Source organism: Hylobates moloch, unplaced genomic scaffold (assembly GCF_009828535.3).
Source record: "Hylobates moloch isolate HMO894 unplaced genomic scaffold, HMol_V3 SCAFFOLD_20, whole genome shotgun sequence".
Lineage (NCBI taxonomy): Eukaryota > Metazoa > Chordata > Mammalia > Primates > Hylobatidae > Hylobates > Hylobates moloch.
In genome coordinates this window covers 27,648,871-27,662,138 of record NW_026652295.1, presented here as the reverse complement: position 1 = coordinate 27,662,138, position 13,268 = coordinate 27,648,871, and the positions used below count along the sequence as shown (strand labels likewise).

The following is a 13,268-nucleotide window of genomic DNA, read 5'->3' as shown; positions in this document are numbered from 1 at the left end:
TCTCTTATGTCTACTTCTTTCTACATAGCCACAGTCACAGTCTGATCTCTCTTTCTTTTCCCCACAGGGATCTATTCTATTTATTCGTGCTGACTGAATTTGTTCTTCCACTAATTTAGTTTCTTTTGTTGCCTCTGGGGTTAGTATTCTTTTACTGTTTAAGTCTGGGTCTCCTCTTAAGATAGAGAACAAATTTGACATGGCATAAGTAGGAATGCCTAGAGTTGGCGGAATCCAATTAATATCTCCTAGCAATTTTTGAAAGTCATTTAATGTTTTTAATGTGTCTTTTCTTATTTCTGTTTTTTGTGGCTTAATTTTTCTATTTTCTATCTGCATCCCTAAATAATGAAAAGGAGTAGAGGTCTGAATCTTATCAGATGCTGTTGGCCAGTCCTGCGTTGGCAACCTCTGCTTGCAGAAATGTATAACAGTCAATTAATTTGTCTCTCATTTCTGCAGCACATAAGATATCATCAACATAATGAATGATACAACAGTCTGAAAACTTATCTCTAACTGGTTGAAGAGCTTGACCTACGAAAGTCTGACAAATAGTTAGACTATTAAGCATTCCCTGAGGTAACACTTTCCACTGAAACCTGGTGGCTGGTTCTTTATTATTTATGGCTGTTATAGTAAAGGCGAATTTTTCAAAATCCTGCTCCTCCAGAGGAATGGCAAAAAAGCAATCCTTCAGATCAATTATAATTAAAGGCCAGTCTTTTGGGATCATGGCCGGAGAGGGCAACCCGGGTTGGAGATGCCCCATGGGTTGAATTAGGGCATTTATGGCCCTGAAGTCAGTTAACATACGCCATCTGCCGGATATTTTCTGAATTACAAACACAGGAGAATTCCAAGGCGAGAATGAGAGGATGAAGGCTCAATACGTGCTTTTTCTAATTGCTCCTTTGCTAATAAATGTAAAGCCTCCAGTTTTTGTTTTGGTAGTGGCCACTGATTTACCCATACTGCTTTTTCTGTTTTGCAAGTTAATGGAATGGGTTTAGGAGGCTCTACAGTGGTTGCCCCTAAAAAGGATACCCTATTCCTTTTCTTTCTTGATTTTTCTCAGTCTCAATTGGGACTTTAATGCCATTTTCATTTTTTCCTAGTCCCTTTCCTGGTATATATCCATTTTAGTTATGATTTTTTGACTTGTGAGGCTGTATAATGGAGTGGGCATAGTGATTTCTGCACCCCATTGTTGTAATAAATCTTGACCCCACAGATTAACAGGAATTGAAGTAATCATTGGCTGAACAGTACTTTCTTGATTATTCGGACCTAACCAATGCAAAATCATAGTACTTTGATACCCTTCTTAGGCAGTGCCTACGCCGACAAGTCCTGTAACAGCCTTTTGTTTAGGCCAATTTTTTGGCCACTGACTTAAAGCAATGATAGAGACATCTGCTCCAGTGTCTACTAACCCTTCAAACTGTTTTCCTTGAATAATGGCCTTACACACAGGTCTGCTCTCTGAGACTTGACTTGCCCAATATGCAGCGTTTCCTGCCAGATCAGTGCTTCCAAACCCTCCTGTTCTTTTTATCTCACTGTTTCCAACCTTAATATAAGGCAGGAGTAATAATTGAACAATCCTGTCTCCTGGATTGGCACTCCAAGGAATTGAGGAGCTAATAACCAATTGAATTTCACCTTTATAGTCTGAATCAACCACACCAGTATGAATTTGAACTCCCTTTAGATTTAGACTGGATCTCCTAAGATTAGTCCTGCAGTCCCCTCAGGCAGTGGGCCATATACCCCTGTAGGGATTTTTTGTGGGGGCTCCCCTGGAAGCAGAGAGACTGCTTGTATAGTACATAAATCTACTGCTGCATTGCCGCTTGTGATGGGGGACAATTGCTGTATTGTGGTAACTGGCTCCTTCGCTGAGGCACTTGTGACAGTGGGGGTTGTTGTCCGTGAAAACCCTGAGGAACAAAGGGCTGAATTGGGAATGCCCCAGTTTGTTGTGGGGCCTGATGCTGGCCCCTCTTCTCATCTCCCCACAATGGTTGCCCACTTTTATCAAATTTAGAATGACATTGATTAGCCCAATGTTTTCCTTTTTTACATCTTGGACATAAGTCAGGTGGCTCTATCTGTTGTTGTTATAGCTTGAATATTTTGTTTATTTGAGGCTGGGCAATTTTTTTAGATGACCAATTTGTCCGTGATTATAAAATTTTCCCCCAAATGTTCTAACTTGTCCTCCTAAAGCAACTCTCGTTATTGCTTGAGCCATAAGCATAGCTTTATGCATAGCTCCTCCAATTCCATCACAGGCTTTTACATACTATGAGATTACATCTGATCCTGCTGGGACCTTTCCTTTTAATGGCTTAATGGCTGATTGACACTCAGGATTGGCGTTTTCGTATGCCATCAACTCCACTATGACCTTACAGGCATTCTCATCGGTGACTGACTTTTGAGCAGCATCTTGGAGCCTTGCCACAAAATCAGGGTAGGGCTCTTTAGAGCCTTGTCTTATTGTATTGAATGAGGTGAAGGCGGTTCCTGGGTCTTGGATTTTTTTCCCAGGCTCTAAGGCAGATAGCTCTAACTTGCTCAATGGCCTCATTTTGCATTATTGCTCGTTGATTGGTAGTGCTCCTTTTTTTTTTTTTTTTTTTTGAGACGGAGTCTCGCTCTGTCACCCAGGCTGGAGTGCAGTGGCGCAATCTCGGCTCACTGCAAGCTCCGCCTCCCGGGTTCACGCCATTCTCCTGCCTCAGCCTCTCCGAGTAGCTGGGACTACAGGCGCCCGCCACCACGCCCGGCTAATTTTTTTGTATTTTTAGTAGAGACGGGGTTTCACCGTGGTCTCGATCTCCTGACCTCGTGATCCGCCCGCCTCGGCCTCCCAAAGAGCTGGGATTACAAGCGTGAGCCACCGCGCCCGGCCAGTGCTCCATTTTTGATCTGTTCCTAATAGTGGATCTGCATCTATGTTAACTGGAGGATTGGCAGCCCAATTTTTTCGGACCTGTTCTTGTGCCCAATCAATCCACCAAGTCTTAAATTGTAAAAATTGAGAGGGTGAGAGTGGTGATTTGGCCAAAATCTCCCAATCATTAGGAATGAGTCTCTGTCCGTGAGCAGTGGAATCTAATAATGTTCTCATATAAGGGGAATTGGGTCCATACTGTTTTACTCCCTCTTTCATATCCTTTAGCATTTTTATCGAAAAGGACTCATATCTGGCCTCAGCTAGGGCAGGCGCTCCCTCTTGGGCCCCTTCTCCAGGTGGTATCAGTTTTAATATTACTAGGAATTGCCACGCCTCAGTATCTCCTTGTTTTCTTGCCTTAGCAATAATTTTATGTAATGCACCATGTTGTCCACTAGGTGGTGCTGTAGGATTAAGTCTCATAGTGGGCGGCTGAGGATATAGAGCCCTGCCCTGTGGTGCTGGAAGCATTCCTGGCTGTCCATACTGATTTTCTGGGGGCGGCCGATACTGAAGTTCGGCTGGCGGCCAGTATTGATAGGCTACTGGCGGTTGGGTCTTATTTTCTACCGGCTGATATTGTGGATACTGTATCTGGATTGGCATTGCCGTGGCAGAGACTTTATCTTTTTCTATTTGATATTCTTTTGGGGTTTGTACTTGTCTAACCTGCATTTGAAGTTGTAATGTTACAGGCATCTGAACTGCTGGAAGAGGACTTGGCCATCGTGGTTTAGACTCTGATGGCCCCGCTAATTCTGGACCTTTTTCTTCTAATTTTAATGTTTCAGGATGTATTACCTCCTGTAATTGATTATAGTCAACATTTTGCGTTGACCGAGTCATTACCGGCTCTGCTACATATTTACAATGTGAACTTTCCATTCCTTTCCGAGATTCTATCCCAGCCTCTTCTTCACAATCTATTACACAGCTTTCAGGGGCATCAGAAACCGAAATGCTATCTTCTCTTATTTGAAACGGTTCTAAAGCTACTTTAATAATGACCCAATCATTCCATACTGTAAGTGGGATGATTTTACCCTCCCTATTGTTTGTTTTAATTCTTTGCCAATTTTTTCCCAATCTTTTAGATCGAAGTTTCCCTGTTCTAGAAGCCATGGGCAGAATTGTTCTATTGTTTGAAATAGCGTGATTAGATTTTTTGTAGAGACTCTAACTCCCCCTCTTTTTAAAAGAATTTTAATAGAGCTGAGATAAAAGGCATATTTACTTTTAGTTTGTCCCGTTGTTACCCTAGGTTCTTCCGAGCTTACCGCAAGGCTAACGGTAGATGTACTCGGGAATCTCTCGTCGACTTGTCCTCAATGACTACGCTCTAGCGTACCTTCACCCTAGAGAAAAGCACCCACGTTGGGCACCAGATGAAGGGGTGGCCTGCCCCTCCACAGCTGTGGGCGTTTCTCATCGGGGGGACAAGAGACTGAGAAAAGAAATAAGAGACAAAGTATAGAGAAAGAAAAGTGGGCCCAGGGGACCGGCGCTCAGCATACTGAGGACCCGCGCAGGCACTGGTCTCTGAGTTCCCTCAGTATTTATTGATCATTATCTCTACCATCTCGGAGAGGAGGATGTGGCACGAAGATAGGGTAATAGTGGGGAGAGGGTCAGCAGGAAAACATGTGAACAAAGGTCTCTGTGTCATAAATAAGTTTAAGAAAATGTGCTGTGCTTCGATATGCAGGTACACAAACATCTCGGTGCATTAAAGAGCAGTATTGCTGTTAGCACGTCTCACCTCCAGCCTTAAGGCTGTTTTCTCCTATCTCAGTAAATAGAACATGCAATCGGGTTTTACACTGAGACATTCTATTCCCCAGGGATGAGTAGGAGACAGATGCCTTCCTCTTATCACAACTGCAAAGAAGCCTCCCTCTTTTACTAATCCTCCTTAGCACAGACTCTTTGTGGGAGTCGGGGCTCGGGAAGGTCAGGTCTTTCCCTTCCCACGAGGCCATATCTCAGGCTATCACATTGGGGAGAAACCTTGGACAATACCTGGCTTTCAGTGTATTGTGTCCCTGGGTACTTGAGATTAGAGAATGGTGATGTCTTTTAACAAGCATACTGCCTTCAAGCACTTTTTTTAACAAAGCACATCCTGCATAGCCCTAATATATATGTACATATAAACCCAGTCTTTATGCTGTTGTAGGTAGTGGTACCTTTTACCACACTATAGGAAAGGAATGCTCTCCTGTTTGTTGTTAGGTTTTCTTTTTGCTTTGTAGGCATTGGATGGGGCCAGAACCGGGGCAGGAGCCTGGGTTTAAACCTGATTAATTTAAGATGCCTACAAATTTAAGATTCGGTCTTGTGAATGTATTTGGTAAGCACAGTCTAACAACTCTGAGACTGAAACTCTGCAGGAATCTCTGACTGGGATTCTTATTAATTACGTAGCCACAGAGGAGAGGAACAGTAGGGAGAGTGAGAATTGAAAGGGTTAATTGTGATGTGAAGATTGGGAGCTCATTCATGGTATTCATGGAAAACCTTATGGTAAGCTACAGTAATCTTGGCTCTGTATTCACTCTGGATAGCATAATGTTCTTGGAACCTACTTAGAAATCCCAGGAAATTATTAGAAATCCAGGTGAGGTTATTGCTATCTGCATTTGCCCTCCGCAGCCCTTATGAGACTCTTTTCATGTTCAGAGACATCGCACGAAGTGGTTTTGAAGCTGGAAGGATCCCACTTGTCTGGCAAAGGTCTCTTGGTTGGTCCAAAAGGCTCATCAGACTGCTAGAATGTGAGAATAGAAAATAGAGAAAGGACAGGTCTCACCAAGGGAGACAACTAAGGTGGTGTCACACCCACAGGTGTGCAGGCATCTATGTGTAGGGTGGGGAGATGGAGCAGGTTTTAACTTGGCTTGTAGAGCCCAACTAGCGTGATGTCTAGTGCCCCTGGGAAATGATTACTTTCCATTGTGACTAGAGCAAACTGTATTCAAAGTAGACTCATATATTCCTCATATGGAAGATTTTTCCCTGTCTGCCCCTAGCTGTATCTCCAAAATTATTTAATAATTTTTTTGTGGCAAGGTCCAGTCTTTGAATAGCATTATTGAAACATCTATTCAATGGGAAGTTGTGGGATTAACTCATAAATTACAGAATTTTCTGAGAAACCCAACATTTTACTCAGAAGACAGAACATAACCATGCTTAATATACAGTATTCAGGAAACCCTAAAACATATGTAGCATATGTCTAACCCATCTGTGTCATAAGAGAAAATAGAAGCCCATTGGGTGCTGTTTTGGAAGGAGTCACATAATCATTGTACACACCAAGCATGATGTTCTTTGATATCATAAAAATCCTTTTACATGGTGCTGGTTTTTGTTTTTGTTTGTTTGTTTGTTTTGTTTTGTTTTTCAGATAGAGCCTCACTCTGTCACCCAGGCTGGAGTGCAGTGGCATGATCTTGGCTCACTGAAACCTGCTTCTCCTGGGTTCAAGTGATTCTCCTGACTCAGCCTCCCAAGTAGCTGGGACGACAGGTGTGCACCACCACGCCCAGCTAATTTTTGTATTTTCACTAGAGACAGGGTTTCAGCATGTTGGGCAGGCTAGTCTCAAACTCCTGACCTCAAGTTATCTGCCTGCCTAGGCCTCCCAAACTGCTGGAATTACAGGCGTGAGTCACCGTGCCAGGCCAACATGGTCCTGTTTTACATATATAGAAAGAATAATGAAATATGCTCCAAAATTTACCCTATCTCACCAACTTTTAAATGGCATTAGATTACCTACCCAGATTATAAGACTGCAAATCATGGGTCTTTTTCTCATAACATTATACTATACTCACACATACTCATACACAATTTAGTGGTTCTCTTTAATTTCAAGTGTTGTGTTAGGTATTGAAGACAGCGTTCAATTAGACAGAAAATAAATATAATACTATAGGTCATTTTTTTTTTACAAGTTTTACAGAAGTCTTTTAGTCCAGGCCCATTGTAGGCATTGCAAAGGTTATTTGTTTAATGATGCTTCAAATTTTCATTTAGCATCTTTGACAAAAAATGCCACTATATTTCATAGATTAATTGCCAGAAGTTAAGTCAAGTAGCTTCTATCATTTCTGCAATTTGGCATGAAAAGGGACCAGAAGAAACACAGCAATCATGAAGGGACCAAATCTAAGGAACATGATGGCTTTTCAATTAAGACATATGGTTGTCCTGTGCCAGAGTTGCTCTCACTTCTTTTATACAGCGGAGAGTGTAAGGACAACTTTGTTACTTGCTTTAACAATCAATTTTTTTTCAAGAATCTCTTATAATAAAGTAATATTTACCAATATTGAAGGAAAAAATCAAATACTTTCTAAAATATTTGAAAACTATTATCTACAAGTAATGAACTGGGAAAGAAGAGAAGGCAATATAGTTCTTCAAGGTCACTCTTCCTGAAATCATTGGTCATGGTGATGAGAGCTGGGGTGGAAAAACCTGAGGCAGGAATTATGGTTTATCATAAGAAATTAAATTTGTTTATATTCTTCATGATATTTCACTCAATGTTTACTTTCTTATTAGGGCTTATTTAGGAAAATATTTCAGAACCCGTCTCCTACTTATTTACCAATCAGAGAAAATAAATGTGGTGATTTTACCAAATGCTCCTATATACATACACACATTCATATAGATAATATGTATTATAGTATATATATAAATTATGTGCACATGCAAATACACACACAATCACCCATCATGAGTTATCATTCATCCATACACTTTCCATGGATTAGCTAATTTAATTCCAACAAGTTATGAGTAAATACTGAGCTCAAGGTTGAAATCAGATATTGTCTTACTTTAGAGACTCTAATATTTTATAATTATATAATTGATAACAAAAGTCACTTCTTAAAGTTGATAGTTATTTCTGTTATATATGTTAGCTAAGAAAAATAGCAAGATAATATAATTTCTTTAGCATGGCAAATTATGTACATTTAAAACCATAGTCATTATCTTACTGAAAATAATAATTTGGGACTAATAGAATATAGAGTGAGCTCAAATAACTTAATGGGGAAAAAATCAAATAATCCGATTGAAAAATGGGCAAAAGATCTGAGTAGACAATTCTCAAAAGAAGACACACAAATGGCCACGAGGTATATTAAAAATGTTCTTCAGATGTTGGAGTGCTCTTAAAAAATGAAAAAATGCTCAACATCACTAATCATCAGAGAAATGCAAATCAAAACTATGAGATATCATCTCACTCCAGTTAAAATGGCTTTTATCCAAAAGACTGGCAATATCAAATGCTGGTGAAGATGTGGAGAAAGGGGAAATCCTTGTACACTGTTGATGGGAATGTAAATTAGTACAACCACTATAGAGAACACTATGAAGCTTCTTTGAAAAACTAAAAATAGAACTACCACATGATCTGGCAATCTCACTGCTAGGTATATATCCAAAAGAAAGGAAATCAGCATATCAAAAAGATATCTGCACTTCCATGTTTATTGCAGCACTATTACAATAGCACTTCCATGTTTATTGCAGCACTATTACAATAGCACTTCCATGTTTATTGCAGCACTATTTACAACCTAAGTGTCCATCAGTGGATAAATGGAAAAAGAAAATGTGGTACATATGCATAGTGAAATATTATTCAGCTGTAAAAAAGAATGAAATCCTGTCATTTGCAATAACATGGATGGAACTGGAGTACCTTATGTTAAGTGAAATAAGCCAGGCACAGAAAGACAAATTTCGAACATTCTCACTCATAGGAGGGAGCTAAAAATTAAAACAATTGAACTCATGGAGATAGAGAGAAGAATGATGATTAGCAGAAGCTGGGAAGGGTAGTAGGGAGGGGGTTCTAAAGTAGGGATGGTTAAATGGGTGCAAAAATATAGTTTGATAACACAATAAGGTGACTGTAGTCAACAATAATTTATTGTATATTTTTAAATAATTAAAAGAGTGGAATTGAAATGTTCCTAACACTAACGATAAATATTCGAGGTGATGAATACCCAAATTACCCTGAAATGATTATTATATATTGTATGCCTGTATCAAAACAACACATATACCACATATATCCACCTATTATATACCCACAAAAATTAAAAATTAAAAAAATAATTAAAAAAAAGAATAATTTGTCCACCCAAAGTCAGGACAAACAGCAATAATAAAGGAAAAAAAAAAACAGCATCGATATAGAAAAAATTACAATTTTTTTGTTAAAAAAATGCAAAATTACATTTATGTTCTGATAATATAATTTTCTATATCAAGAAAGAAATAGATGCAACAAAAAAGCCCATATTAAAAGTTCATACAAAGGCTAAGTAGGAAATAAATGTATACCAATGTATTAGTTATCTGTTGCTACATAATAAATTACCCTGTCTTTTGTGAGCCAGTCTCTGAAGTTGTACAACTCATTTGCCTCATTCTAATCAATCACTCATAAGAACAGTATTACACATTAAAACAACACTGATTATGAAGCAAGATTGGCCATCAGCTGATAATAAAGCTGAGTAATGAATAGATGGGAATTCATTATAATTTTTTTTGCTTTTTTTTTTTGGAGACAGAGTCTTGATCTCTCGCCCAGGCTGGAGTGCAGTGGCGCAATCTCGGGTCACTGCAACCTCCGCCTCCTGGGTTCAAGCGATTCTCCTTCCTCAAATCCCCTAGTAGCTGAGACCACAGGCACGCGCTACCATGCCTGGCTAATTTTTGTATTTTAGGTAGAGATGGGGTTTCTCCACGTTGGCCAGGCTTGTCTTGAACTCCTGACCTCAAGTGATCTGCTTGCTTCAGCCTCCCAATGTGCTAGGAATAGAGTTGTGAGCCACTGCACCCGGCCTTTTTGCTCCTTTATATGTTAAAATAGTCTCCGATAAAGAGGAAAAGAAAGGAAAAACTACACTGATTGCTTCACAAGAAGAAACGAACAATCCAAATAGGCCTATATCAATTAGAGAAATTGAATCAATAATCAATAACCGTCTAAAACAGAAAGGATTAGGATCAGGTAGGTTCATTGGTGAACTCTAACAAATATTTTAGGAAGAAACTCTACCAATTCTTTCATTTAGTGAAAATAGAAGCAGAGAGAATAATTCCCAACTCATTCTATGAAGCCAGCATTATATCCTAATACCGAAACCAAAGACATTACAAAAGAAAGCTACAATGCAATATCTCTCATGAACATAGAAGCAAAAATCCTCAACAAAATATTAGCAAACTGAAAGCATAAAGTATAAAAGGAGGTCGGTTGGGGAGTCAGGGGGCTTAGGGAAACTCTGTACTTCCTCTGTTTTGCTGTGAACCTTAAACTGCTCTTTTAAAAAAAAGATTAATATTAAAAAGTAAATTAACGAATATCAGGTTCATTTTCTGTGTTGTGTAATATTCCAATTTAATAAACTAAGGCAGCCCAGCTGTTTTTATCATCTACTGAAGAGCCAGATTTTCTTCTCAAATTGTTCAGTAATAAGAAGATCCTTCCCTTATGGGAGCACCCTGCAACATGAAGTTTCCATGTCAGTGGTCATGTAGTTTTCCATAGTCTCTGCATCCTCACCATTTTTTTGTTTTGTTTCGTTTTTGAGCCCGGGTCTCACTCTGTGGCCCAGGCGGGAATGCAGTGGCACGATCATGGCTCACTGCATATCCACCTCCCGGGCATCGTCCCACCTCAACCTCCTTGGTAGCTGGGACCACAGGCATGTATCACCATGCCCAGCTAATTACTATTATTATTATTATTATCATTATTATTATCATTATTATTATTATTATTATTTTGTAGAGATGAGGCAGAGTATCACTTTGTTACCCAGACTGGTCTTGAACTCCTGGGCTCAAGCAATTCTTCTTCTTTATCCTCCCAGTGCTAGAATTACAGGCATGAGCCAACACACCTGGCCTCACCGCCATTTTAAAAGGCAATATTGAAACAGGTTTCTACGTTTCAAGGAAGCCACTGTGAAAGCAGAGGGAGCAAAAGATGTTAAAATACCTTAATTATCTCCCAAGTAGCCAGGGCTGAGATTTGGACCTGGATTATGACCCTGTTTTATGGCAGCATTTTTGACAGTCTAGAAGCAGGGTCCGTAGCAGTAGCCAGGCAGTACTGGATCTCTCACATTTTTTATGAGGAGATGCAGCTTTATGGACTGGTCAATCCTAATCGTTTTTTTTTATTTTTTTATTTATTTTTTTTTTTTTGAGACGGAGTCTTGCTCCGTCTCCCAGGCTGGAGTGCAGTGGCACGATCTCAGCTCACTGCAAGCTCCGCCTCCCAAGTTCATGCCGTTCTCCTGCCTCAGCCTCCCGAGTAGCTGGGACTACAGGCGCCCGCCACCATGCCCGGCTAATGTTTTGTATTTTTAGTAGAGACGGGGTTTCACCGTGTTAGCCAGGATGGTCTCAATCTCCTGATCTCGTGATCCGCCTGCCTCGGCCTCCCAAAATGCTGGGATTACAGGCGTGAGCCACCGCGCCGGCCCCTAATCGTTCTTACTAGCATACAATGGGAAACAGTTTCCTTTTGCCTTTTCTACCTCCGTCAATAGGCAGCAGGCAGAGACTGCGGATGTAATGGCACACCTTGCATGCTTCCATGTCACTGTCCTGAGTCCATGAAGGTTTCATTCCTTTTTTCCTTTTTTTTTTTTTTTTTGAGTCTTTATTTTTTTAGAGCAGTTTTAGGTTCGCAGAAAAACTGAGTGGAAGGTACAGAAATTTCCTATATATCCCTGCCCTCACACAGGCCGAGCCTCTTCCACCAACAGTATCCTGCACCAAAGTGGTACATTTGTTATAACTGATAAGCCTATATAGACACAGCATTATCACCCAAAGTCCATAGTTCACTGTAGGGTTCCCTCTTGGTGTTGTGTAATTGATGGGTTTTGACAAGTCTATGATGACATATATCCACCACCATAGTATTATATAGAGCATTTTCACTGCCCTAAAAATCCTGTGCTCTACCTATTCACCCTTTACCCCTAATGCCTGGAAACCACTAATGTTTTTACTGTCTCCATAGCTTTACCTTTTCCAGAATATCATATAGTTGGAATCATAGTACATTGGCTTTTCAGATTGGCTTATTTAACTTAGTAATATGCATTTAAGTTTCCTCCATGTTATGTTTCCTCCATGTCTCTTAATGGTGTGACAATTCATTTCTTTTTAGCACTGAATAATGTCCCATTGCCTGAATATACCACAGTTAACTGTTTATGCATTCACCTACTGAAGACGTCTCCGTTGTTTCCAAGTTTTGGCAATTATGAATAAAGCTGCTATAAACATGCATGTGCAGGGTTTTTGCATAGATATGCTTTCAACTCCTCTGGATAGGTACCAAACAGCGTGATTGCTGGGTCGTATGATGAGAGTATGATTAGTTTTGTAAGAAACTGCCAAATTGTCTTCCAAAGCGGTGTATCATTTTGCATTCCCACCAGCAATGAATGAGGGTTCCTGTTGCTCCACTTCATCAGCGTTTGGTGTTGCCAGGGTTTTGAATTTTTGCTATTCTAAAAAGTGTGTACTGGTATGATTGTTGTTTTAATTTGCATTTTCCTGATGATATATGATGTGGAAACTTTTTATATGCTTATTTGCCATCTGTATATCTTCTTTGGTGAGTAATCTGTTCAAATGTTTTGCCTACTTTTAATCAGGTTGTTTGTACTTTTATTGTTATGCATTGAGTTCTTTGTATATTTTGGGTACCAGTCCTTTATCAGACATATGTTTTGCAAATATTTTCTCCGTCTGTGGCTTGTCTTCTCATTCTCTTTGAGAGTGCGTTTCACAGATCCGATTTTTAGATTTTTAATGAAGTATAAGTTCATTATAATTACTTCTTCCATGGATCATGTCTTTGGTGGTGTCATTTTCCGTTTGAAGAGTCGCTGTTCTGTACTCCACAACATCTGAAGCAAGAGACAAAAACCTTTGTGCCCGCGGCTGCTGCAGGGGGGTCTGAGGGCAGAGAAGCGCTTTCAGAGGTTGAGGGCGTTGCGGCTGCCGCCGCGGGAGCGCCTGTCCAAGGCCTATCCCGGGTCCGGGGAAAGGCTGCTGCGTGCAGCTTCATTCTTCCCCGCAGCAGCCTTGCGGAGACTCAGAACGAGGTGCAGGGAAAGAGCTGACGGGTGGATCAAGAAAAGAGGGAAACAAGCAAACGCACCTTCTTAAACTAGAATTCTTGGTGAAGCCAGAGTTCCCAGACAAAGCTTCGGTGTCAGGTGAG

At 40.2% G+C, this 13,268-nt stretch overlaps 1 pseudogene; it reads right to left on the bottom strand.

The window, feature by feature from the left end:
- Positions 1–1,838: 1,838 nt before the first annotated feature.
- LOC131382094 (endogenous retrovirus group K member 113 Gag polyprotein-like) lies at positions 1,839–13,112 on the bottom strand (annotated as a pseudogene).
- Between the last annotated feature and the right edge of the window lie 156 nt (positions 13,113–13,268).